At 32.6% G+C, this 25,671-nt stretch overlaps 2 protein-coding genes across 4 annotated transcripts in view; one reads left to right on the top strand and one right to left on the bottom strand.

Moving 5' to 3' along the window:
- LOC142339203 (uncharacterized) overlaps nucleotides 1-25,671 on the bottom strand; it is a 47,805-nt gene that overhangs the window by 19,556 nt on the left and 2,578 nt on the right. The gene's annotated exons all lie outside the window — the stretch shown is intronic.
- The window catches only part of LOC142339204 (splicing factor 3A subunit 2-like), a 69,320-nt gene continuing 59,576 nt past the window's right edge, over nucleotides 15,928-25,671 (top strand). The window contains exon 1 of the mRNA XM_075389036.1: nucleotides 15,928-15,940. The gene's annotated coding sequence lies outside the window, so the exon portion shown is untranslated. The remainder of the gene's footprint in view (nucleotides 15,941-25,671) is intronic.

The raw sequence follows: 25,671 nt of genomic DNA, 5'->3' as shown, positions 1-25,671 counted from the left end.
ATTAGTAGGTTTAGTGATGAAATAACCCAAAAATCAGCTGTTGACATACCCATTATCAGTGCACAAGTCAAGATGCAAAACTAATCTTAGCAGCAAGATTTATAGTGAGGGTTGCAAGGGTTACCTAACATGACTTGCTTCTGCAAAGTTCCTAGATATCAGTCGCAGGGAATACCATTTAAAAACGCATTTAAGTTTTTCTAAGAGATCATTGAAGCGTCCGGTGGTATCATAATCACTCAATGCATGCTGGGAAGATTTTACATCAAATAATCTTACTCTGAGAATAACTATCTAGAATTATCTGTCTGAACCGAGCATTCACTAAGAGCATCATTTCTTGAAGACTCGTACATATCAAATTAGAGACTTCAATCAATTTGCTCCTGTCTGATTAAACTGGTAAATTAAACTGTCTAACATTTCTACTTAAGTTCAATAATAGAGTTTGAATCGAATTTTGCGTCCCGTCAAGTCTGCTCCCATCAAAACTGTTGTCAATGTTTCATCCTTCGGTGATGGAAACTGTTCCGTGAAAATGTCCGCTGCCGTTTTGTCAGTAGGAACGAATTGAATTGAAAAAATCCCATCTTCCCTCTTTTTCCGAAAGAAGTGAAGTTTTGTCTGAATGTGCTTGCTTCTGTTGCGCAAGACTGGGTTTTGTCAATGTCTGATACAACTCTTGTTATCCACTCCAATCTCTATTGGATGTTCCTTTAGGATTCCAAAATTTTTTAGAAGTTGCTTCAAGGACAGTGCTTCTTGAGCTGTTGACGCCTTGTTTTTCTTCCTCTGATGAAGAAAGAGCAATGGTGGTATGCTTTATGACATCGCAACTGAGTAATGCGTCACTTCCGTTGACCTTGTAGTAGCTCTTCTTGATGTTCTCCGGTTCACTTAACCAGACAATCTTGCATCACTTTTCCTAATAAATCATAACTATCGTTTTTTTTATGGAAGAAAAATTTGAACCTGGAAGATGTGTTAGACGTTGTGTTCCGCATAGCAAGTGTTGATTGGTAGCTGCATTCATGCGACTGGACAGAATATAGACTGTTAACATGATGTCTGACCTCGATTGATTTGCCAGATAACGGATTGATCCAACCAATTTTTTGTAAAACTACATCTCTAATTCTCCGTCTCCCAATTGCGATGTCTGAAGTTTCAAGTTCAAACCCACTGGTGTCCGTGAGGTTCCTCATTGATCCAAATAAAACCACTCCTGTATGGTTTTTGAGTCTCGCTCTTGGTCGACTTTGCCCTCTTCTAATCTTAATCTGAGGCCGAGAAATCAGTAAAGTCTTCTCTGTCTTCCATGTAGAATGTTGCTTTGAGTGCTTTCTGGACATTGGAGATTACTGTCATGCTTCCTGACGCTACTAAACCGGACCAAAATGACGGTCTGACCAATTTTCTCCGCTCCTGCGAATAAGCAACAATCGTTCCTGCTTCTGGTGAACCCCTGGCTTATTTTAAAAAATCTCAAAATACTTTTACCAGTTCTTAGCAGCTGGTTTAAAGCCATAAATTGGTTTATTCAGTCCGGTTATTTACTTCTCTCAATCTGATTCTCCTTTCCCAAAATCCTGTGGCTCTTCCAGATTAATTCTAAATTTTGACATCATATTCATTCATCACGTTGCCCTTCATTGCCCATTGTTGAAATAGATTCCTGAATGTTTCTGGCCTACAATGAGGCGCAAGAGTCTCGAAATAATCCAATCCTTCGATTTGTTTGACGGTCTATGACATATAGCCTGCTTTGTATTTGTCGACTTGACCACTTGGTCCCAATTTCATAGTGCAGACCCATTGGCTGGATATGACGTCTCTTTCTGTCGGTGGTCCCAATAGGTTCAAAGTCTCGCTGTGTTAGAGCGCATTCACCGCGCCCTTCTTTGCCCAATTTCTTTTCTCCCAATCATCACTTTGCGTTGCCATGTGAGCTGTTTTGTTATCTGCAAAGTGAGCCACTGTCACAACAAGATGTGCTCTGTCTTCGACAGATAATTGCACAACATTCCTGACTCGCGTCCTTCATCTGGGCTCTGCTCGTCCGCTTGCTCCCGTGCATCTTTATTTAAGCCAACTGTCTCTTACTGTGAGACATCTTCTGTGTCCCACTCTACTAATAACTATGAGACTTCATCCTGTTGCAGTAGATTCTTCAAATAGTGATGCTCCCTAAAAATCAGAGACATTTTGTCTCAGTGTCTTTTCTTGAGTGTTCATGTTCTCTGCGTTTTGCCACTCGTCTTTTATTGTAGATGTTCTTTGTTTCTATTTTTGCCTTTGTTTTAAAGACCATCAACTCTGTGCCAGATCTTGGTGTGAAACCTCATGTTGTAAGTCGGGTGTCTCTGTGTTATCAGGGATTGAGCCCCCTTCTGACTCCTTGTTGACCCCATCTCAAACTGCCATCACCACGCATAAGCTCTGCGGGGCATCTATCATTTTCTCCTCTAACAACCATATTTCTGATCCTCGCTGCTTGATAATTGCTGCCCCTCAAATCATCCTGGGAAGTCCTTAGTCAATGAGCAAACATCTTTCCATCTCCAGCAAAGTCTTGTTGAACATCTCAGGTAACATGTTCTGATCTGGCTTGACTAGTATGGTCTTGAGCCAAGCCTGCGCCTAAAGATTTCGTATGATCTGCTCTGAGAGATACTCCTTTGCATTGTCTTGTCTCAGCTTATTTTGCGTCTCCAAACTGACAACAAATTTCTTCAGGCTGCCCAGAGCTTCATCCTTTGCCTTGGGCAACTCCCAAAACATAAATTTTGTGTAGTTATCTGCATGCACAAAGCAAACCGGAACACTGATAGTGACTATTCTTTGAATAATCCTACCATGTCTGTGAACACGCTCCCCAGTTCCCCCTCTGCATGAGTTTCTGTACTTCTTTTTACTGGAGTTGGTGTGATATTGGCCAATGCGCACATCCTGCACACTTGTTAGGATTCCACCATTGCCTTGCGTGCATTCCTGACCACATTTACTTGCTTCAAATGACGCAATCGTTGGTGCCAGATCCTGACACTATCATTTTTTACGCTTTTGGAGCTCATCTCGAGCTCGAGAACGCAGCAGGGTAAGTAAAAAAAATTTTTTTTTTTGACTTAGTTTTACTCAAAATCCCTTCTGGAGTTTTATGCAGCCATTTTCTTTCTCGGAAGTAAAGCTATGGCCACACCCTATGCATCGTGAGTTCGATAGGATGTTCGAGGATTAGTCACGCACAGAAAAAACGTTTTTGAATTTGCATTGAAATTCTCTTCTGTTCGCGAGTATGTTGATCCTCACAAAACCTCTGCCAACACTCTGTAAAATTTTCCGTTAGGTCTTGTGACCACCAATCGAATAGGTCTTGTGAGCACCAATGGAGCACAAAGTTCAGGGACATGTCGATGTTTGTCACTTTGTGATCTGTACAACCAATGTTCGCTATCATTCCTGCTGTCTTTCTTTAGGTAAGAGCCGCACAATATTCTTCGTCTGGTGTAGCCACAATTGAAACCATCGCCACTGACTAATGATTGCGTCCATCTCTAAGTCTCATGCATGCTCTGTCTTGGTGACCCTTATCTCCGCATTTGCTGCATTGCCTTGTCTCCTTCTTTCTGCAGTCCTCGGCAAAGTGTCATGGGATCTCACGCAAAATGCGTTTTCCTTTCTTGAACCATTTTTTCCTTTTGCCTTTTTACTGTGGTCTCTTGGAGGTTCTACAGACATCTCCTCAACTCTGTGCAAATCGATGCCGGGCTGAACTCTGTGCAACTCTGTAAAACTCTGTGCAATTCGATGCCGGGTTCAAAACTTCCATACCCCATTGGAAGACAATTGAGGACCAAGGCATCGAATAGATTCTCTGCGTCTTCTCCCCCTGCATCTTGTAGCCTTGTGAGTAGCTCCAGTCCTCCGAAGAAGCTGCTCAAATCCACAGATTTCTCGAGTGGCAGTTGAGCCGTCTGTGCAACCATTGTCACCACTGTCAGCGTCTCCACGAACTGAGATCGCTCGTGCAAAAAATTCTAAGCCTTTGCTCCATCTCCTATGCCGTCATCTCCCACACAGTAATGTCAAATCATCATGAGGGTTGTTGCAACTAGAGTCAGTGCCAGACGGCATCAAAGGTTGTTTCTTTTTTTCCCACATATCAGAAGTTTTCTACTCATATGCATCCTTCCCCAACTTGTGGTTCTTGTTCTTCTAACTGCTTGCCTCATTGGCCAGTGGTGCAGGTTCACTGGGCTGCTCCTCTGTCCACCGTAGTGCCTTGTAGCGCCCCTTCGACTGCATCATCAACACAAATCTTGTGCTCCAGGTTTGAAAGTCCCATGCCTTACCTTTGTAGTTCTGAAGCTTCACTGTCTGTTGATCAATCGTAGAAAGAGTAGGCAAAACAGTTCTGAAAAGAAATAGTACTCTGCCAAAAAAGTTATAACTGTCAATAACATGACTTAGAAAACTGCTGGGCCCATAACCTATTAGGGAGTCTGAGGAGGCGCAACTACTGTGAAAATGGACCACTACAGCATTCGAACCAGCATCTCGTACTTGAAAGCCTAATGTGCTGCTCATTTGCACCAACCTGTCTTAAGCTATTGAACATGGCGTCCCTTATAACGACCTTCTCACAATCTTTCTTGTTCCTCAAGGTTTCATTTCTTTAGCCAATTATACATAGAACAAGTAGAGCTTCTCGCAAAGTTTCGGCTTCTCGAACTGGTGCTAAAATGTACCAGTTGGACCCATTTTGTTTGTATGAACTTCTAGAAAGCATACTACCTCAGCGCAAGTGAGGCATGCTGACAATGAAAGGTTTTTAAAAAGGTAAAATTGGGGCAGTAGACTTGAATTTAATTACTATTCGCATTTGTTGATTTGAGAATTAGTCTCTCCCCCCCAAATCCCATATAGGCAAAATTCAGGCAACCAAAAAATATTAATGATGTGCTCCCTTCTGTAATGATCACTTGTGTTTATAATTACATGCATAGTATAATACAGTAACAAACACATTTGCAACAACTCTCTGGAAAATCAAAGTAGTACACCCATCTACAAAGCGTGTAATTCCTAAAAATGCAATAAGATCAAATTTTGGTTTTTGTTTACCTTATCTGCTAGTATTGGATAAAACAGAGCTTCCAGCCACCAGACAAATTGGTCCATTTCTCTATACGCTAACCGCATATGTAGAAATGGACCAATTTGTACTGGTAACTGGAATCCCTATTTTATCCACTACTACATCCACCACTTTATACAAAAACACTCGCTCAATTTTGTGTACAAAAAAGGCATATAGACCATATAATTTATGAATTTCATACGCAAATATCCAAAAGTTTTCAAATTTAATTTAAAGCCTAACTTCATATCTAATATACTAAACTATACTGAAACAAAACAAGCTAACCGGGCCCGCAATTTTTTTTCACTGGAAATGGATGAACTGAGAATCACTCAAAATTGCTTAGAATTGGATATTAAGAAACAAGTTTCTTTAACATTTTGCCTTTACCCTTAGAGGCGATTGATCTATGATGTTTAACTGAGTGATTCTATGTACCAGGGTACATTTATTTGAGCCGAGTCTTGAGAGGTCTTATTAAAAGGTTGACTTGCCTTTACCACGCTACGTCAGTATTGCTCGACCTTTCTTAATGGATAACTGTGGGGGAGGGTGCAACTACAGAATGGTTGAACGCTTATAATTTTAACTATTAAGCTGACTGAACTCCTAATAAAAAATCTTTGACAAAGATAGCCGCCATTACGAGCACAATACGTGCTCACTTTGCTCTGTTTATAAACAGTTCAATAAATGATGAAAAGGAATAGTGCGTGCCATGCTAAAAAGGCCGCCATAATTAACAGAAATGAACATCACCATTAGCAGAATGATATCAAACGAGTGAAAATTTTGAATATAAGACAACTCTAAATATCAGCTTGCAAGTTGAGTATTTATTAAAATTTTGTTTTAATTTTCAATAGATTTTACAAAGCATTCAATTTAATAGAAGGATCTAATCATTCTCTTACTTTAAAACAGGTAATTACTTTGAAAAGGATAACTAGTTTTAAGTTAAAACTCATGTCCGAATATTCTAGAAAAAGATTGTGCTAGAATAATTCTCCATGAGTGGACCTTTTTTCTGCACGGCACTTTTTGGCTATTCATCATGAGTTTCACTTCACTACAAAAACTAGCGAAAATTTTTCAACAATTTTCGTCGTTTGACGAGACTTTTATAACTGGAGCTTTATCAAGTACTTCTTTATCTGTTAAAAATCTAAACGAGTTGACTAATTTAACAACTCAAAAGATTACATTTTGTAAGGAGAACAAATGCATACCCGACAATACCACTGAACACGAAAGTGAGATTGGAAAACGAACAAAAACAGAACCCTTCCAGTTATTCCTCTCCAATTTCCATAACGACCTACTAAATTACGAGTATCAGGAAACACTTGACAAGTTTGAAGTGAATGTGCCAGTGATAAACTCAGGAATTCTTTCAATGTGGGTGAACTTGAGTTTTATCTCACCACAGTCAATAACGTGGAGTGAAAATTGAATCGTTTATATCTACTGGCATTTTCTGACAGAGGATACATATGGGGGCGAGTGAAACAAGATCATCAAGAGAACAATAAGGATATTCACTGGAAACAACTCTTGAATGATAAAAGATATTCCTACTCTACTATCAAGAGTTTTATAAACTTCTCTCGAGCATGTGAAAACTATCCAAGGATCCTAGTCTCAACAGACTACTATTCAAAATGGAAAAAATATCTGACAATGTGCTTAGCAGAAGTTCAGAGATATTGTCAGCTTCAGTCTAGGTGCATGAGACAATTACAATTTTCATAAATGATAAACAAGTGATTGTTTATATAGAAATATATTTATTATTAATTTTGATATCCTTACTACTGATACATTAATATTGATATTCTCACTACTGATACATTAATATTGATATCCTTACAACTGATACATTAATATTGATATCCTTACTACTGATACCTTAATATTGATATCCCCTATTATTATTATCCGTCTACTGGATAAAATGTTTTGGCTCGAAATTTGTTAGTAACTCAATTTATAAGGAAGTTCTAATTCCAACAAATTGTAGCCCTATAATATGGCCGTAATGCTGTAAAATTTCAATCTCCTAGGGTTAGCAGTTGTTAAATGGGTGTTTTTGCAAGATTGAAAAAATAATAGCAAAAATAAAATTTTAAAATTAATTTTAAAATCAAAATTAAGCCTTCTAACCCGCTCACTTGCACAAAAATACAATAAATCTGAATCAAAGGGAACCTGCTTCGCAGATGAGTCTTCGGCCATGTTTCACCAGCCGTGAAAGCGGCTCTACCCTTTGTTGGTGTAAAAAAGCTCGCCCTTCCGCCACGGCTTCTCCTATATTATGTATCGTAACGTACTCGTTAAATCTATCCTTAGCACTCCCAAACCTATACCTTAGCAAATAAGCACACAATCTACACTTATTAGTCTTAAACCTGAAATAAGAGATATGTTTCATAACCTTACACATACTACAAGTTAAATACAACCTCACTTCTTCATAATGCTTATTTATATGGCTATTTCTATCTCTCTCCTTAATGATACCATTACATATAAAACACTCATAACGTTGTTCTCTATATTTATAGCAAGAGTCTTTGCATTGTTTATCCCTACAGTTACTACACTTTGAAATCATTTTTCTTAATTTAAAAATTCAATTTTTTCCCTAAAGAATTGGATGCCAACAGAATTAACGAATGTACCGTCTGTAATTTCTCATTCGGTTCGATGAAGGATTTTCTTAAAGACACTTTATCAAATGGTCACCAGAAAAAGAAAACCAACCAGGGATATGATTATGGATCTTGATAAAGTTGAAACTGAAACTAGGGCTAAACCTAAAGCTCAACCTAAATGGGCTTCGCCCTTGTTTCCCCAACCTGAAACTAAAGGGACACAATCTTTGGTCCCCCGAACTGGAATTAAACCCATACCTGAAAACATGGAGAGAGTATATGACCCGGATGAAGATAAGTACTTTCTCATTCCTGAAACTATTACTAATAATAACACCAAAGATATTATTAAACTTAAACTTGAACCTAAACCTAAAGATGATATCTACTCTAGAATTAAGTTTAGATGTGAAGAATGCAATGAAGAATTTAGGAAGAAAATAGCCCTAACTACTCACTCATAAAGTCATAATCGCAAGTATCTAGAAAACGCACAATACGTCGAAATAAACTCTAGCCAGAACATGAAAGAATTTGATATCACTGATAAAGCCGGAAATTGCATTGAAGATATAGATGAAGCTATAAAAAACTCTCTAGAAGAAATTAAAAACTGTTACCAGATTTGTAAAATTAAGAGTTTTAAATCTAATATAACAGCCGACTGTGAGTACAAGAAGAGAACCAAAGAAGAAGTTAAAACTACTAAAATATTTTTCAACACTGACTATATTATTAACAACGCAATATATGAATATAGTGACTTCAAACAATGGCTAAACTACGAAAGGGAAAAATTCCAGGGTTATGGCTATGAGTTTGAGTTTCTCGGGTTAAGAATTATTCAGATAAATATTGAACCAACTAAAGCATCTATTGGTAGTTATATAGATTTACACCCGGATCTCAAAAACTCTAAATCAATTTTAAATATACGCAATTCCAAGTACAATTGCTTGCAATTAACTATTAGTGCTAGGATACATCCTGCCATGGACCATGCAACACGTGAAAGTAAACACCAGAATAAACTAATTGCACCAAGATAACAACATGAAGATTACTTCGGCTATATATTAAGAATACAAAAATTGTACAATCTTAATATTTGGGTATACACACCTTGTGCTGATGGTAAAGTTGAATTGCTTAAATCTGTGGATGATTTTAATAAAGACGGAAAAGATGTAAGAATACGAGTTTGAGGGAATAGACAAATAGAACACTGTGCTCTACTTAAAAACATAGAAACGTTGTTAGATCGTCCAAACAAAATTAATCATAAATTCTATTACTGCGATAGATGTACATATTGGTTTAACTCTCAAATTAAACATGACAATCATATATGTAGCCACTCTTTCAAACCAGAGATTGCTTGTCCCAAGAAAAAACATATTACTTTTATAAACGAGCATAAACGACAGAATTCAAATAATTTTAAAACCGCTCATATAAAATGTTGCATTGTCGACGTCACAACTAACAACCGTAAATGTGTAATATTCGAACACATACCAATAAGTACAGGTTACATCTGGCAAGGTAATTTCAAATACTACTTCGGTATTGATGGTATCAAAAGATTTGCTAGTGATCTATTAGAAATAGAAACAGAGAATAACTTCAAGCATGATGGAGTGATGATATATACAGAAGAAGATAAAATAAATCATAATGCCACAAACACTTGTCATATATGCAGAAAAACATGTAATAATAAAGAAAGAGACCACTGTAATAAAACTGGTATAGAGGACCAGCATGTAGAATGTGTAATCTAAGATACAAACAACAAAACTTCATTTCCGTAATATTCCATAATGGTAGTGGCTATGACTTCAACCTATTATATAGTGAACTCTTTAAACAGAACAAAGATAAAAGAAAAGTAGATAACATACCAATAGCTGCTGGTAAGTCTAAGATGTTTAGTATTGGTTGTCTTAAATTCTTAGATAGTTATAGCTTCTTAGCTATGCCTTTAGATCAAATGGCGAAGATGTATGGTTGTGAAACTAAAATATTATATCCATATGAATACTTTGGTTAAGATGAATACGACAATTTTATAGGTAATCTAAATATAGAAGACTTCAAATCCTCACTATCTAATCAATTATCAACACAAGAACAAGTCGATAGTTTAATAAAGGCAACAGTCATTAAAATGGTAAAGATACACTATAGAGTATATACAGAATGATGTGGAAGTTTTAGACTACTGCATGAATAAATATGTTAAATTAAGTATGAAAGAATTTGGACTCAACCCACTACAATACGTTAGTCTCCCGGGTTATAGTTTTAATTGTTGGTTAATGTGAACTTGTGTTACATTAGATATATTACAAGATAAGCAAATGCTAGATGATTTCGTTGAAGCAAAGAGAGGTGGTATAAGTGGTATAATGGGTGATAGATATACTATTAATGGCAATGGTAATGGTAATGGTGATGGTAAAGGTAATGGTAATGGTAATGACAATGACAATGGCAAGACAATGGCGGAGCTTGATCAAAGATCCATCACGGAACCTGCTTCGCAGATCCACGAAGTGGTTTCACCAATGGCGAAGCATGACCAAAGGGTCATCTGGTACATAGACGCAAACAACCTATATGGTTATGCAATGATGCAGAAGCTACCTTATAAGGACTTTGAGTACACCGAAACATCTCTAGACACTATATTAAACACTCCAGATGATAGTGATCATGGTTACTATATAGTTTGCGATATTAATTATACTAATAGTTGTAAAGAAAGAACAGAGCAGCTAGCATTAATGCCCAATAAAAAAGTTAAATGATAATGAGTTAGACTATCTGCGAAGCAGTTTCACTGATAGAGAAAGAGGGATGGTAAAAGCAAGATCAGAGAAATTAATCTTAGATCAAAACAGCAAAACAGAACATATGGTTCATTATAGGATGTTAAAATTCTGTGTTAAGATGGGTGTAAAAGTAACTAAAATTCATAGAGTGATTAAATTTAAACAAGATTACATATGTAGAGACTTTATTCAAAACAATACTAATAAAAGAGCAACAGCTAAAACTGCAGCGGAAAAGGATGTAAGCAAATCAATGAACACCTAACTATACGGAAGAATGTGCATGAATCCTCTACACTTCCTTCAAAATAAGTTCTTACACGATGAAGAAAAGATGATGAAAAGCTTAAGTAAACCAACATTTAAGAATATAACTAGATATAAGTATTATAGCCAAATTGAATATATAAAGAAAAAAAAGGAATATGATTCTCCAGTATATGTAGGTGTTACTATAATAGAATTAAGTAAATTACACATGTATGATGTATTCTATAATATTCTTCAACCATCTCTCAAAGATCTACAACTCCACTATATGGATACTGATATTTTTGTATTAAGCTTCAGCGAGGTAATGTACCCGATGAACACATGGAACTATCCAAATTCGAACCACCAATCAAAACTAATATAAAGTTCCAGGTAAATTCAAACATGAATTGGGAAGTAGAATAATAGAAGAGTTTATTGCCCTGTCACCAGAGACATATAGCTTTAAAGATTACCCAAATAAAACTAAAGAGAAAGAAATAAAGAATTGTAACAATGCTAAACATGAAGAGTAGTATAATACATTAATGTATAAAACACAGAGATTTGTCAATGAATGTAGAATACAAAAAGTTGGTGATATCATGACAACAACAAAAACAAGTAAGATTAGTCTAAACACATTTGATGATAAATGATTCTTTGTAAATAATATTGAACGCTATCTTCCTGATGAGAATCTATATCTATTCAAAAGAGATTTAATAAAAAAGATTAACACTACTCCAATAGAGGTATTGATAAAATTAGGGTTAGATGCAAGTAAAGAATCAATAATAACAATTAATCTAGAACTAACCATTAATGATGATAGAAAGTTAATTGAAGCTGCTATTAGATTATATAATGATCTGTGATCAGACTCTGTCTGTGGTTTACCAACGAGCTTTGCACGTGGTTTACCAAGCAGTTCCACTGTTCTAAGAATATGAATATGAAATTAAATATAAATATAAATATGAAAATGAATACAAAAATAATTAGTAGTTAGTTGTTAGTGTAATATATATCATTATCTCTCCCATAGTACACATTATTTTTATATAAAAAGTTTATTTTTTCTTTTTATATAAAAATGACTAAGCTAGATAAACTTATAGAATTAAAAAAAAATAGAAAAACAAAACAGAAGAAATGGATTAGAAGATAAATTAAGACAACAAGAATATTATGGTGAAAAAGTTATTTGATCCTCTAACTAAAACTTTAAATACCCATAATGAACAGAATCTAGCATTGGGTGAACAAACATTAAGAGCAATAGAGTGGCAAAGTCAAGAGTTAGATAAAAAAAACTAAAGCTTTTAATGAAGCTGGTTCGCGGATCTAGGAAGCCGGTTCCCTGATCGGTGAAATTACTTTCAAGATTAATGAAACGTTAAAGGAAACCTTAAAGGAAACTCAAGATATAGCACCATTTTTTGTTGATACAAAGACAGACAAAATTCTTCATTTAATGGGGACTCAAACTAATCCCCAATTAAAACTAAATCTCGTAGAATTACCTACTAGAATATATAAAATGAATGATGTTAGTATAACTCTAGAGCAGAGTGCAATTTTAGTTAAGGATAATATAAATGAATTGTCAGATGGATTTATTAACTTTCCTACTAAACCAAATGTAACATATGATGATAATATCGAGGAAGATGAAAACAAAATTAAAAAGTTTATATTAGATACAAGATATGATTTTTAAAAAAGGTGATAAGAAAAGAAGTAGATATAGAACAATAAAACGTATACTGGGGGTAAAAGATTAGGTATTTGGTAAGGGTTTAAATAGCTTCGACAGCCATGAGGTGGGTTCCCCGATCTGTGAAACATCTTCGCCGATTAACCCAAATAACTCAATAGAAAGATTAGTATTAATAATACTAGAAACAAAAGCTGGTCATGATGGATTACATGATGAAATGTAAAATATATCTAAACAACATTTATCTACAAATATTATAAATCAAGAACAACTAGATACTTTTGTTTTTAATTTCGTTAAATAGATATACCTCCCACTACATCCATAATGAAACAACAAGACACAATCAAAACTAAAAAACAACTACTAGCTAAAGAAATATTTAGTCCTCAAATAACAAAACTTAGAAAAGAAAGAATAATACCATTATATAAAGATGAAACATGGTCAGCTGAGTTAATTGATAAGTCATCTCTAAGTAAATATAATTATAATTATAAGTTTGTTTTAACAGTTATAGACATATTCACAAAATATGCTTGAGCTATTCCATTGAAGAATAAATCTGATTTTTATATAACTAATCGCTTTAAAGTAGTATTAAGTTGAGTTCCACAGGGTGGCTCTGAAAGTCGAAAATCAAAAAATTTTGGTAGATAGAGCTAGTGAGTTTTATAATAAAACATTTAAATCTTTAGTTAAAGAATATGAAACTGAATTATATTTTACTTATAGTGATTTGAAGGCTGTGTTTTCAGAGAAATTTGACAGAACAATATTACACATCAGCAAAAAACCAATGTTCTTCAATGGTGAAGGTAATTGGGTAGATATAATAAATGATGCTGTTGTAACGTATAAGAATAACGTTCATTCAACAAATATTATGACACCAGTTGATGCTTCTAATAATCCCGATTTAGATAAAAACACAGTTTGTTTTAGGAATATTATACCTAAACTTAAAGTTGGTGATTACGTCAGGAAAGCCGACAAACGCAACAATTTCTCTAAAGGTTACACTTCTAATTGGAATAGAGAATTATTTAAAATCAAGGAAGTTTTAAAAACTGAACCACCAGCATACAGAATAGACTATACTAATGGTGAGATAATAGAAGGTAAATATTATGAACAGGAATTATTAAAATCCGAGTTTGATTTTGAATCTAATAATAAGGTTTTGGAATCTTTAAATATAGACCTCCTGTCATCTGCGAAGCAGGTTCCCTGATGGTGAAGCATGACAAAAGGTCCATCCGTGAAACGGCTTTACCGATAAGCCAGCGAGCTGGATCAACATAGTTGCGGGTTCCCGATACATCCTTGGTCAGCTACGAGGTAGGTTCAAGCCTTTCTGTAAACAAATACAAAAATGACAAGAAAAAGATTCAATCAGGCTAAACAGCAATCGGCCATAACCAATAATCTAACAACAAATAAGGCCCGTCAATTATTTTTAGGAGATAATGATATTATTGACATGAAGAATACCTATAAAATTACAAATGTGCACCCTCCCATAGATGAAAAAGACGCTGTTAATAAAGAGTATTGTGACAATAACTTATTATCATCTAATAATAAACTAAAATTTTTAAGTAAAAACATAACTGAATTAAGAAAAGGTGAAATTGAAGAAGTTACAAGTGGTCAACTAAATGCAAACATTATTAGTTTATCATCATCTACAACCAATGGGGGTACTGTATGGATTGATGATAAGACAGTTGAACTAGTTTCTCTTAACTCATCTAATATATCCACACTAGCCAACAAGTTGACTAAAATTGAAAATAATATTGTTCGTTTTGGCTACAAAGTTTCCGCTGATACCATTTCTAAATACAGTGATATGTAAGTGGAGTTTGATAACAATAAGTTTAATCAGACGATTACTAATATTAATTAGGTGATGCATGTGTTGACAGATGGAGAGGTTTAAGAGAAAACCGTATATTAATGATAAAAAAGTTATAAAATTTTTAATTGCTATTTTATTTGAAAGTAAATTTGTTGAAAACCGAGAACAAGCAAGATTAGAGATGAAATCTGAAACTAATAACTGTAATAAAAAGTTAAGTAGATATAAGAATTATATTAATGTAGCTGAGATAACAGGAACATTATTATCATCAATAGCAACAAATGCAACATCAACATCAGTTGCAATGACGGGCATAGGCTTGCCTTATTCTATAACTACAGCTTTTGCTACAGCAACTGTTTGTGGTTCACTATCAAAAACAATTAATACGAAAATAAGAAGTAAAATTATAATGTACTTGCAAATGTATATTCTAAGTAAACAGTTTAGTGACAATTTTAATAAACTATATATTAAATCAGTAAAAGATAATAAAATAGATAATGATGAGTGTAATGATTTAGTTAGGATATATGAAGAATATAAGAAGAGCAAGAAGAATACGTGGAGTGTTTTTTTAAACTAAAGTTGTTAGTGTTTAGTAATAATATTACGTTAAGTAATAATAATATTAGTATTATTATTTATCATTAAAAGTATCCTTTAGTTATAGCTAGCTAGCGCTCGTCTTTGTCTTAGTAATAAGTCATAGTTATAGCCATAGTATATATATCTAGTCATAGTTACTGTCATATATAGTTATTCTTATAGCTAGCTATCGCTAGTCTTAGTCATAGTTATAGCCATAATATACATCTAGTCATAGTTATAGTCAAAGTCTAGCCATAGTTATACCCATGCCCATACCCATACTAATAGCCATAATAGTGATAATCAAAATCATATTTGAACTCTAAAATAGTTATATTTAAACACTAATATAGTTATATTTAAACTCTAATATTTAAACTCTAATATAGTTATATTTAAATTCTAATATTTAAACTCTAACATAGTTATATTTGAACTCCAATATTTTACATCTAATATAATTAATTATCCTTTCCTTGTACCTAAATATAAACCTCTACCTTTCTCTACTACTTTTATACCTTCGCCAGTAGTTGCAAATTTAATTAAATCAGATGTGGCTGATGAAGCAGCTCTTGGGTTGCTACTTTCAGCTGCACCTCCTATTTTACTCGCTATTTCTAACGCTCTTACTGGATTATTAGCAATTTTCTTTCCAAAGTTAACAGTGGCTTTACCTACGCTCTTAAAGGAATCTTTCAATCCTGCTGCTACTGTTGCATAAGATACTGTCATTGACTTATGTGTTCTACACATAGCACAGGATCCCTTTAAAATCTTAGTTCTTTTAGCTGTGACAACCCCTCGAATTTTATTAGTACCACTATAATGTCTACCACCAACACAGTATGAATTAGTTCTAAACTTATTAAAGTTACTCATATTTATATATAAAAAAAAATCGTAGTTAAAAAGTATAATCGTTTTGTTTTTTGTTGTTAAACCCAAGCCAAAACCATTACCTAAGGCTAAGGCTAAGACTAAGCCAAAGCCTAAAACTAAACTTGAAGCTAAAGGACCATTTCTAGAGAATAAAAAGAAGCCAGATATTATTTATGCTAAAGGTTTTGTTAAGACTAGTAGGAAATAGTTTGACTATGACAATGACCAGAGTAAATACTAGAGCAATGATTAAAACATCGACTATATCATAACATTAGCTATATCATAACATTGATTATATCTATACTATTATTAGTAATTATATCTATACTTTTACTATTAGATATAACTAAGATATAATATCAACCATCTTAATACCATCACTATTAACACTAATAACCTTTCTAGTTAACACTAATGCATGACATACAACATCTGCAATTGGAGCACTAAATTTAAAATTAGGTTGTATTGGATGTGGCCCTATATGATAATTTTGGTATCTAATATCAAATACATATATTCTTTAACTACTTTTGAATGTTCTATGATTTACATATGTTTTAATATTATGAGGTAATCCATTATAATATTTATTAAAATTAACCATCTCGTTAAAAGCCTCATTATAATTATTAATTCCATAATTAATATTTATTCTATACTCAGGGTAAAACTCACTACCAATCTTACAAAAACATTTAGTAACTTTCATTACATCAAATGTACTTGCGTCATGAGTTTGTTCATTAACATTATTATTTTCAAAACCAATTATTATATATTGTGGTCTTTCCATACCACTTTCCATACCTATATCAAATAAGAAGTTAGTAGCATTTGATACATCCTTATAAAATGTTTTTCATTCATAGTAAGCGAGTTCTATATTATTCTTTTTAATTAATCCTTTCTGTACAAAAATTCTATTATCACTTCTAGGATCAAAATTAGGCACACACCATGATATATCTCTAATATCTATATTACCATCATCAGCAACTGCACCAGGATTAGCAATAGCTCTAAATTGAGCTCTATCATTATCATTTCTTTTTAACATTTGTTTAAATCTTAGTCCATATATAATCTTTTCTAAAACATTCACAAGTCCAAACAGATCACTCATATGGTCATATACATATGGCCTATTTGTGCAGCAGCCTGATCACCTTTGATTTGATTATCTCCTAAGCTTTGATCTCTGACAAAACCACTCTCATAGTCATTATCAGTACTAGTTAATAACTTATACATCAATAGATTAGGATGAGAGTGATCTATATATTCAATAGTTATACCACCACTACTTTCAAGCATAATTGAAATAAACAATGGCACCATATCGTAATTAACTAATCTGGTATTAGCATCATTAGCAAGTACACCACCAGTATCATCTGATACAACAAATTCTATCTCCAGATATGAATCATGTATATTTAAATGATTCTCTTCTCTATTGAGAATGATATTAACATAAGAATTAACCGTATTCATAGTCGCTAGATTATTTGGTTTATATTTTATAATCTTCCTGTTGTGTATATCATTATTGGAACCATAAGTTGTATCCAAATTAAAGTCCATTATTATAAGGAAACAATTTAATTACAATTAAGACTTTAACTATAACCAGAAATTTAACTATAACTATGGCTATAACTATAGCTATAAATATGACAATAAATATAGCTAAAAATATAGCTATAAAAATAATCTAATATTTGAATACAACAAAAAAGAAAAATGACTGACAATTTAACCTTATATGAGCTACAAAAAAGATACATGAAACTCTAACTAAAACTAAAGAACACACACTTAACTTTAGAATGATAAAGCCAACAGAAAAGTTTAACTTCAGTGAACGTAAACTTAATACAACAAATTTAGGTTTAATTAGACTCTCAGTTTATAACTCACTGTTTAATATGAATAGAGGGAACAATCAATTTTCGTATAATGACAACATTTTAGCTGTTATACCAGGTGCATATGAACTAATTGAAATTGCAGAATTAATAAAGAAGAAACTAATGGTGATGTTATAATAGAACCCGATTAAAGTACAATGAAATGTTTAATGGAAAAAAACAGGGCTGACTTAGCTTTGATGTAGAAAACTCATTAGCCTCATTACTAGGATTTAGAAAAAAAAGTATATGAACAAGGTAAATATGCATCTGAAAAGATTATTGATATTATGGGTTTTAGTACTATTAACTTTCATTGTAATGTTATATCTTGTGTTAAAGATAATGGCAATAACACAGACATACTATATACTTTTACTCTAAGAGAACCACTAGTATACTTGATAAATATTATACCAACTAATATCTTATATCAAAATGTAACAAAGGATAGTATAGAATATATTGAATTTTATATTAAAGATGAGCATGGAAGACCAATTGATTTCAATGGAGATATATTACGTTTTTCTTTGCATCTGATTTAGACTTAGTCATCTGCAAAGCAGTTCCTGATAGACTTAGACTTCGTCATTAGCGAAGCAGTTCCTGATAGTCATAGTCATCGATATAACCTTAGACATAGTCATCTGCGAAGCAGTTACTGATAGACTTAGACTTAGTCATCTGCGAAGCGGTTCCTGATAGTCATAGTCGTAGACTTAGAATTAGTCATAGTCATAGACTTAATTACAAAAATAATTAAACTAGAAATTTCTCCGATCCCAACTAATTCCTAATTTACCATCAATGTTCCTACTTTTTATTTTTTACCAATTACCATGTAATTATAAGGGTCAGCCCATACTTTCTCACATATACTACTAAATTCATCATAACTAGGTTCTACTCTACTAAAGGAATCATGATATATAGCTGTGGTGGCTCTACCTCTTTGTTCAAAGAAAATAAATAGATTACAATTCTTTCTAACATTCTGTCTATCTGCCGAGAATATATTTTGTTTAAGATATATCATATTACGATTACTATTTCCACCTATTCAGAAGTATTCATTAATTACTGATTCCTTACCCCCGACATCATCAAGTATACTGAGTTTCTTTATATCTTCCGGTAATTTTTCGGGTGGGGGTAATTCTTTTATACCTTTAATAAAAACTATATCTCCATACTCTAAATCATCAAATTCATAACCAGTAGGACCAATGATATATAATCTATCGAATTCTATATTATTCAAAAATAGATACTTTAATAATACCGTCTTTCCATATTCACTAGCACCAGATATTATACGTCTGAAGTTTTCCGGGAATGTGCCATTAACGATTATATTTATCATTTGTCCAAGATTGTAGACTATCCTTAACATCAATTTATAAATTGGATGGGGAACCAAGACCGGATGTCCCTACACCAACATTACGTACCCCTCCACATCCACATTGTGAGCAGGGTTTATCTCTTTGTTTTGTTTCACTAAATATATTCATACATCTATGGGTCCCCGACCATGCTTTGCTATCATTGTTTTCCGACCACACTCTGTCATCACTATCACTATGGGTCTCCAACCATGTTTCTCCAATACCATTAACATTGACATTACTATTCATAGTTGCTAGATTATTTGGTTTATATTTTATAATCTTCCTGTTGTGTATATCATTATTGGAACCATAAGTTGTATCCAAATTAAAGTCCATTATTATAAGGAAACAATTTAATTACAATTAAGACTTTAACTATAACCAGAAATTTAACTATAACTATGGCTATAACTATAGCTATAAATATGACAATAAATATAGCTAAAAATATAGCTATAAAAATAATCTAATATTTGAATACAACAAAAAAGAAAAATGACTGACAATTTAACCTTATATGAGCTACAAAAAAGATACATGAAACTCTAACTAAAACTAAAGAACACACACTTAACTTTAGAATGATAAAGCCAACAGAAAAGTTTAACTTCAGTGAACGTAAACTTAATACAACAAATTTAGGTTTAATTAGGCTCTCAGTTTATAACTCACTGTTTAATATGAATAGAGGGAACAATCAATTTTCGTATAATGACAACATTTTAGCTGTTATACCAGGTGCATATGAACTAATTGAAATTGCAGAATTAATAAAGAAGAAACTAATGGTGATGTTATAATAGAACCCGATTAAAGTACAATGAAATGTTTAATGGAAAAAAACAGGGCTGACTTAGCTTTGATGTAGAAAACTCATTAGCCTCATTACTAGGATTTAGAAAAAAAAGTATATGAACAAGGTAAATATGCATCTGAAAAGATTATTGATATTATGGGTTTTAGTACTATTAACTTTCATTGTAATGTTATATCTTGTGTTAAAGATAATGGCAATAACACAGACATACTATATACTTTTACTCTAAGAGAACCACTAGTATACTTGATAAATATTATACAAACTAATATCTTATATCAAAATGTAACAAAGGATAGTATAGAATATGTTGAATTTTATATTAAAGATGAGCATGGAAGACCAATTGATTTCAATGGAGATATATTAAGTTTTTCTTTGCATCTGAATTAGACTTAGTCATCTGCAAAGCAGTTCCTGATAGACTTAGAGTTCGTCATTAGCGAAGCAGTTCCTGATAGTCATAGTCATCGATATAACCTTAGACATAGTCATCTGCGAAGCAGTTACTGATAGACTTAGACTTAGTCATCTGCGAAGCGGTTCCTGATAGTCATAGTCGTAGACTTAGAATTAGTCATAGTCATAGACTTAATTACAAAAATAATTAAACTAGAAATTTCTCCGATCCCAACTAATTCCTAATTTACCATCAAGGTTTCTATTTTTTATTTTTTACCAATTACCATGTAATTATAAGGGTCAGCCCATACCTTCTCACATATACTACTAAAATCATCATAACTAGGTTCTACTCTACTAAAGAAATCATGATAAATAGCTGTGGTGGCTCTACCTCTTTGTTCAAAGAAAATAAATAAATTACAATTCTTTCTAACATTCTGTCTATCTGCCGAGAATATATTTTGTTTAAGATATATCATATTACGATTACTATTTCCACCTCTTCAGAAGTATTCATTAATAACTGATTCCTTACCCCCGACATCATCAAGTATACTGAGTTTCTTTATATCTTCCGGTAATTTTTCGGGTGGGGGTAATTCTTTTATATCTTTAATAAAAACTATATCTTCATACTCTAAATCATCAAATTCATAACCAGTAGGACCAATGATATATAATCTATAGAATTCTATATTATTCAAAAATAGATACTTTAATAATACCGTCTTTCCATATTCACTAGCACCAGATATTATACGTCTGAAGTTTTCCGGGAATGTGCTATTAACGATTATAATTATCATTTATCCAAGATTGTAGACTATCCTTAACATCAATTTATAAATTGGATGGGGAACCAAGACCGGATGTCCCTACACCAACATTACGTCCCCCTCCACATCCACATTGTGAGCAGGGTTTATCTCTTTGTTTTGTTTCACTAAATATATTTATACATCTATGGGTCCCCGACCATGCTTTGCTATCATTGTTTTCCGACCACACTCTGTCATCACTATCACTATGGGTCTCCAACCATGTTTCTCCAATACCATTAACATTGACATTACCATTGACATTGCCATTGACATCTGCGGAGCAAGTTCCCTGATTGACATTGTCATTGACATTACCAATGAAAATGTCTTTGCCATTAACATAGACATTACCATTGAAATTGCCATTGACATCTGCGAATCTGGCTCCCTGATTGCCATTGACATTACCATTAGCATTAACATCTGCGAAGCAGATTCACTGATTTACATTGTCATTGAACTTGTCATCTGCGAAGAAAGTTCCCTGATTGTCATTGCCATTGACATCTGAGAAGCAGGTTCCCTGATTGTCATTGATATTTACATTGCCATCTGCGAAGCAGGTTCCCTGATTGATGTTGTCATCATCTTTAACTTCAGTTTTACTTTTAGCTTTACAACCCAAACACTTATTTTATACCTCTTGACATTTAACTTGATTAACTAGAGTATTCAATGCACTCTTTGTTCTGTAACCATTATCAAAAAGATAGATCATGTATAAACAATATGCTTCACAATAAGATTCATTATATTCCTGTATTCTTTCATCAGATCCTAGGTCAATATAATCTTTTGAGAATAATGGTGGAGTCTCAACACCAAAACTATCAAAGTAATAAACCTTACCACCTCTCCTTTTTATAACGAGAACCCAATGAGTGCCATCAATTGTGTATAAATTTACAATATTATTAAATTTAGAATCATTGATGTTAACGGGAATCTCATCTCTCATTACTATCTGAATTGGTATCATATTTATAACCCCCTATATCTTCTATTTTGATATTACTCATGGCTTTATTGTCAATATCAAATTTATTAATGAATTCTTCAAAAGTTAGGGTAAGCATTTGTATATAATAAAAGTTTATACTTAATCTTATCTCTAAATTTAGGTCTAATTATATCTCTAACTATAAGTCTAATTATAACTCTAATCATAAGTCTAATTATAATTCTAATTATAAGTCTGACTTTGAGTATTACTGTCAGGAACTGCTTCGCAGATGACTAAGTCTAAGTCTAAATCTAAATCTATTTACAACTCTAATTATCAGTCTATATTTCATTTATAAAAATGGATAAAGGCCCTATAATTTTTATACTTGCATTCAATACATTGTGTTGTTTATATATATATATATATATATATATATATATATATATATATAATGAGTTGCCAAGTAAATATACCAAACTAGAAGAAATTTTAGAAGGGTTTTTGAATAAAAGTTTAGTTAAATTTGAATTTGAAAAGTCACCATTGCATACTACTGTTTATGGTGCTACTGGTGCAGGTAAGAATTGTTAGACAATACTTGAAGTTGTATCGGGATCAGGACCAAGATAATAAAGATGTGATGGAAGGGCATTCGGCCTTAGTTCCCCAACAAACGCAAAAGCAAAAGCAAATAATCAGAATATGTAAAGATGAAAAGGATTGGATTGATCTTGAGACTGGCGAGCCCTATGCTGGATTTGATATGGGTGATATAAGTATGATCACAATGAAAATATACTAAAATTCAAAAATATTGTGATTGTTCTTGATGATATGGGTGATAAGTTTACTTAGGATATAGTTTATTATTTTACAGAAGGAAGAAATAAAAAGTATTCAAATGATTGTAATGCGTCATCAACCAGCTCAGATAAATAATATGGCTAGAATGATTTGTGATACTATTTATATAACAACTGATAATGGAGCTGATTTTTTTCAAAATTTTAATACAACATATAATTGCAAACATGACTTCTATGACATAAATCGAGAATTAAATAATAGTTATTATAATTGTAGAGATGGACAGATGATGCACTTCGTTATGGCATGATTAAATATTATAAGAAAGAGGAAATTTTTATTATTATTGATAGAAATAGAACTATGGCATATGACTCAAGAGTTGGTTTCTTAGACTTGACAGCTCTCAGTTTAAAAAATGAATTATAGAGTAACGAGATAAAAAAAATTGTAGATTATTTTAAACTACTAATGAATAGAGCTACAGACAAAAATACTATTAATTAAGTTAACTATATATTCTATTTTAATAAACTTTTTATTTCAAGAGGTGTTAAGATTCAGAATGATGTTCTAACAAAAGAAATGCTTATTGCTAATGTGGTTAAGTATAGGTGGAGTATAACAATGGGTATAGGTAAACTCTTATACATACATGATTGTTTAAAACCTGACCCGACAATAAAAACTGCAGCACGCGTGGCAACACATGCAATTCATTTGATAAATATAACAGGCTCATTAATGAATATGGGTTATGGTAAAGACTTAGAGCATGAACAAAAATAATATGAGTCTTCAACTATATCCCCCCTTGGGTCTTCGTCCGGGTTGGGGGGTATACAAGAAGAGTTTATTGTTGAAGAGACAAAAACTTAAACACAAAGGGTATAACTGTTTTAAGTGATCTATATAAAATAATCAAAAATTTAAAGATGAAATTATAGATTTCATCAGAGATAAAACTGAATTGGGTGTTGATCAGATTTTAGATAAAACATTTAATTTTAATATTCTTAAAAATTTAGGAAGGGAAAATCTAAAAGAGTGTGTCCAGTCTGAAGATTATACTAGAAGTTTAATTAAAATTATAGCTAGTTATAGGTAGATATAGCTAGTTATAGTTAATTATAGCTAGTTATAAGATATCAAAAATTGATATTTAAAATTTGAAATTTGACCTGCTTTAAATATTAAATGATGGAAACAGCAGCATAATTAGAGTGTGATTATGAATGTGGATCCCCTAGTTTTTTATCTTTCCATTATAAAAAGAAACATAAGGATAAACTTAGTAAGTGTGCATGCGCAGATGATATATTGAAGGGTATTTGTTTGAATAAAGCCCGTTCAAAGGCTAGGGGAATTGCTTCAAAATGTTCAAGCTCCAGTTCAAGTTCTAGTTCTAGCTTTAGCTTTAGCCCTAATTCTTTTTCTAATTCTAATTCTGATTGTGTTTCTAACTCTAATTCCGATTCAAGCTCCTAATCTAGCCCTACTTCTAACTCGGGTTTTACTTCTAACTATAACCTCACTTCTAACTCTAGTTTTACTTCTAACTCTAACCCCACTTCTAACTCTAGCTTTACTTCTAACTCGAGTCATACTTATAGTTTTACTAATAAAAAAACTGACTTAATATTTAAAGTTTGTAATAGATGTGGAGTTGCAAAATAAATAACATCTTTTGATTAAAAAGAAAGCTATATGTAAAAAATGTAACTCAACAAAGGTGAGGTGTGAATATTGTTCTTCTATATTTAGTTTTAATGGGATAAATCGTCATATAAAAATAGCTCATAAAGAAATAGATTTCCCCAGAGATGATTATTCATCTAAAGAATTAGAGTCTACTAAAAAATAAAACCTGTTAATGAATTTATTAGATCTAATACAATAAATGGAGAAGCATGGCAGAAGACCCATAAGTCTAATATAATAGATAAGTCTAATCAAATAGATAATTCTAATATAATAGATAAGTCTAATCCAATAGATAAGTCTAATATAATTGATAAATCTGATTCAATAGATAAGTCTGATTCAACAGATAAATCTGATTCAATATATAAGTCTGATTCAATAGATGGCGAAGCGTGGTCGAAGACCCATAAGTCTAATGAATCCGAATATTATAGATCTTATCTTATACTCTCTTAATTAAAAGCTCAGGGTATAGATATAAATAAATTGTTAGAAGAATAGATTGTCATATTTTTTTAAAATATTTTTTAGCATTAGCATTAGCATTATTATAAATAAAAAGTGTAATATAATATAATATGATATAATATAAAATAATTCAATCTAATGTAATATAGTTTGATGTAATATAATATAATATGATATAATATGATGTAATATTATAAAATTTTAGAAAAAATTAAATAATGCACATAGATCACATATAGCACATAAAGGAGGCGCTTTATTTGGGTAGAAAGTGAATGTGGTGAATGTAGTATATATGGTATATGCCTTATTTTTATTTTTAGTTTGTGATTATAGTAGTGGATAAAACAGGGCTTCCAGTTAGCAGGACGATTTGGCCTATTCCCCAAATTCTTGAGGGGGAATAGGCTAAATTGGGCTGGTGGCTGGAAGCCCTGTTTAATC

Source organism: Convolutriloba macropyga, chromosome 5 (assembly GCF_964194025.1).
Source record: "Convolutriloba macropyga chromosome 5, txConMacr16.3, whole genome shotgun sequence".
In the NCBI taxonomy this organism is placed as follows: domain Eukaryota; kingdom Metazoa; phylum Xenacoelomorpha; order Acoela; family Convolutidae; genus Convolutriloba; species Convolutriloba macropyga.
Note: the sequence above shows the minus strand (reverse complement) of the source record. Positions and strands in the feature narration are given on the sequence as shown.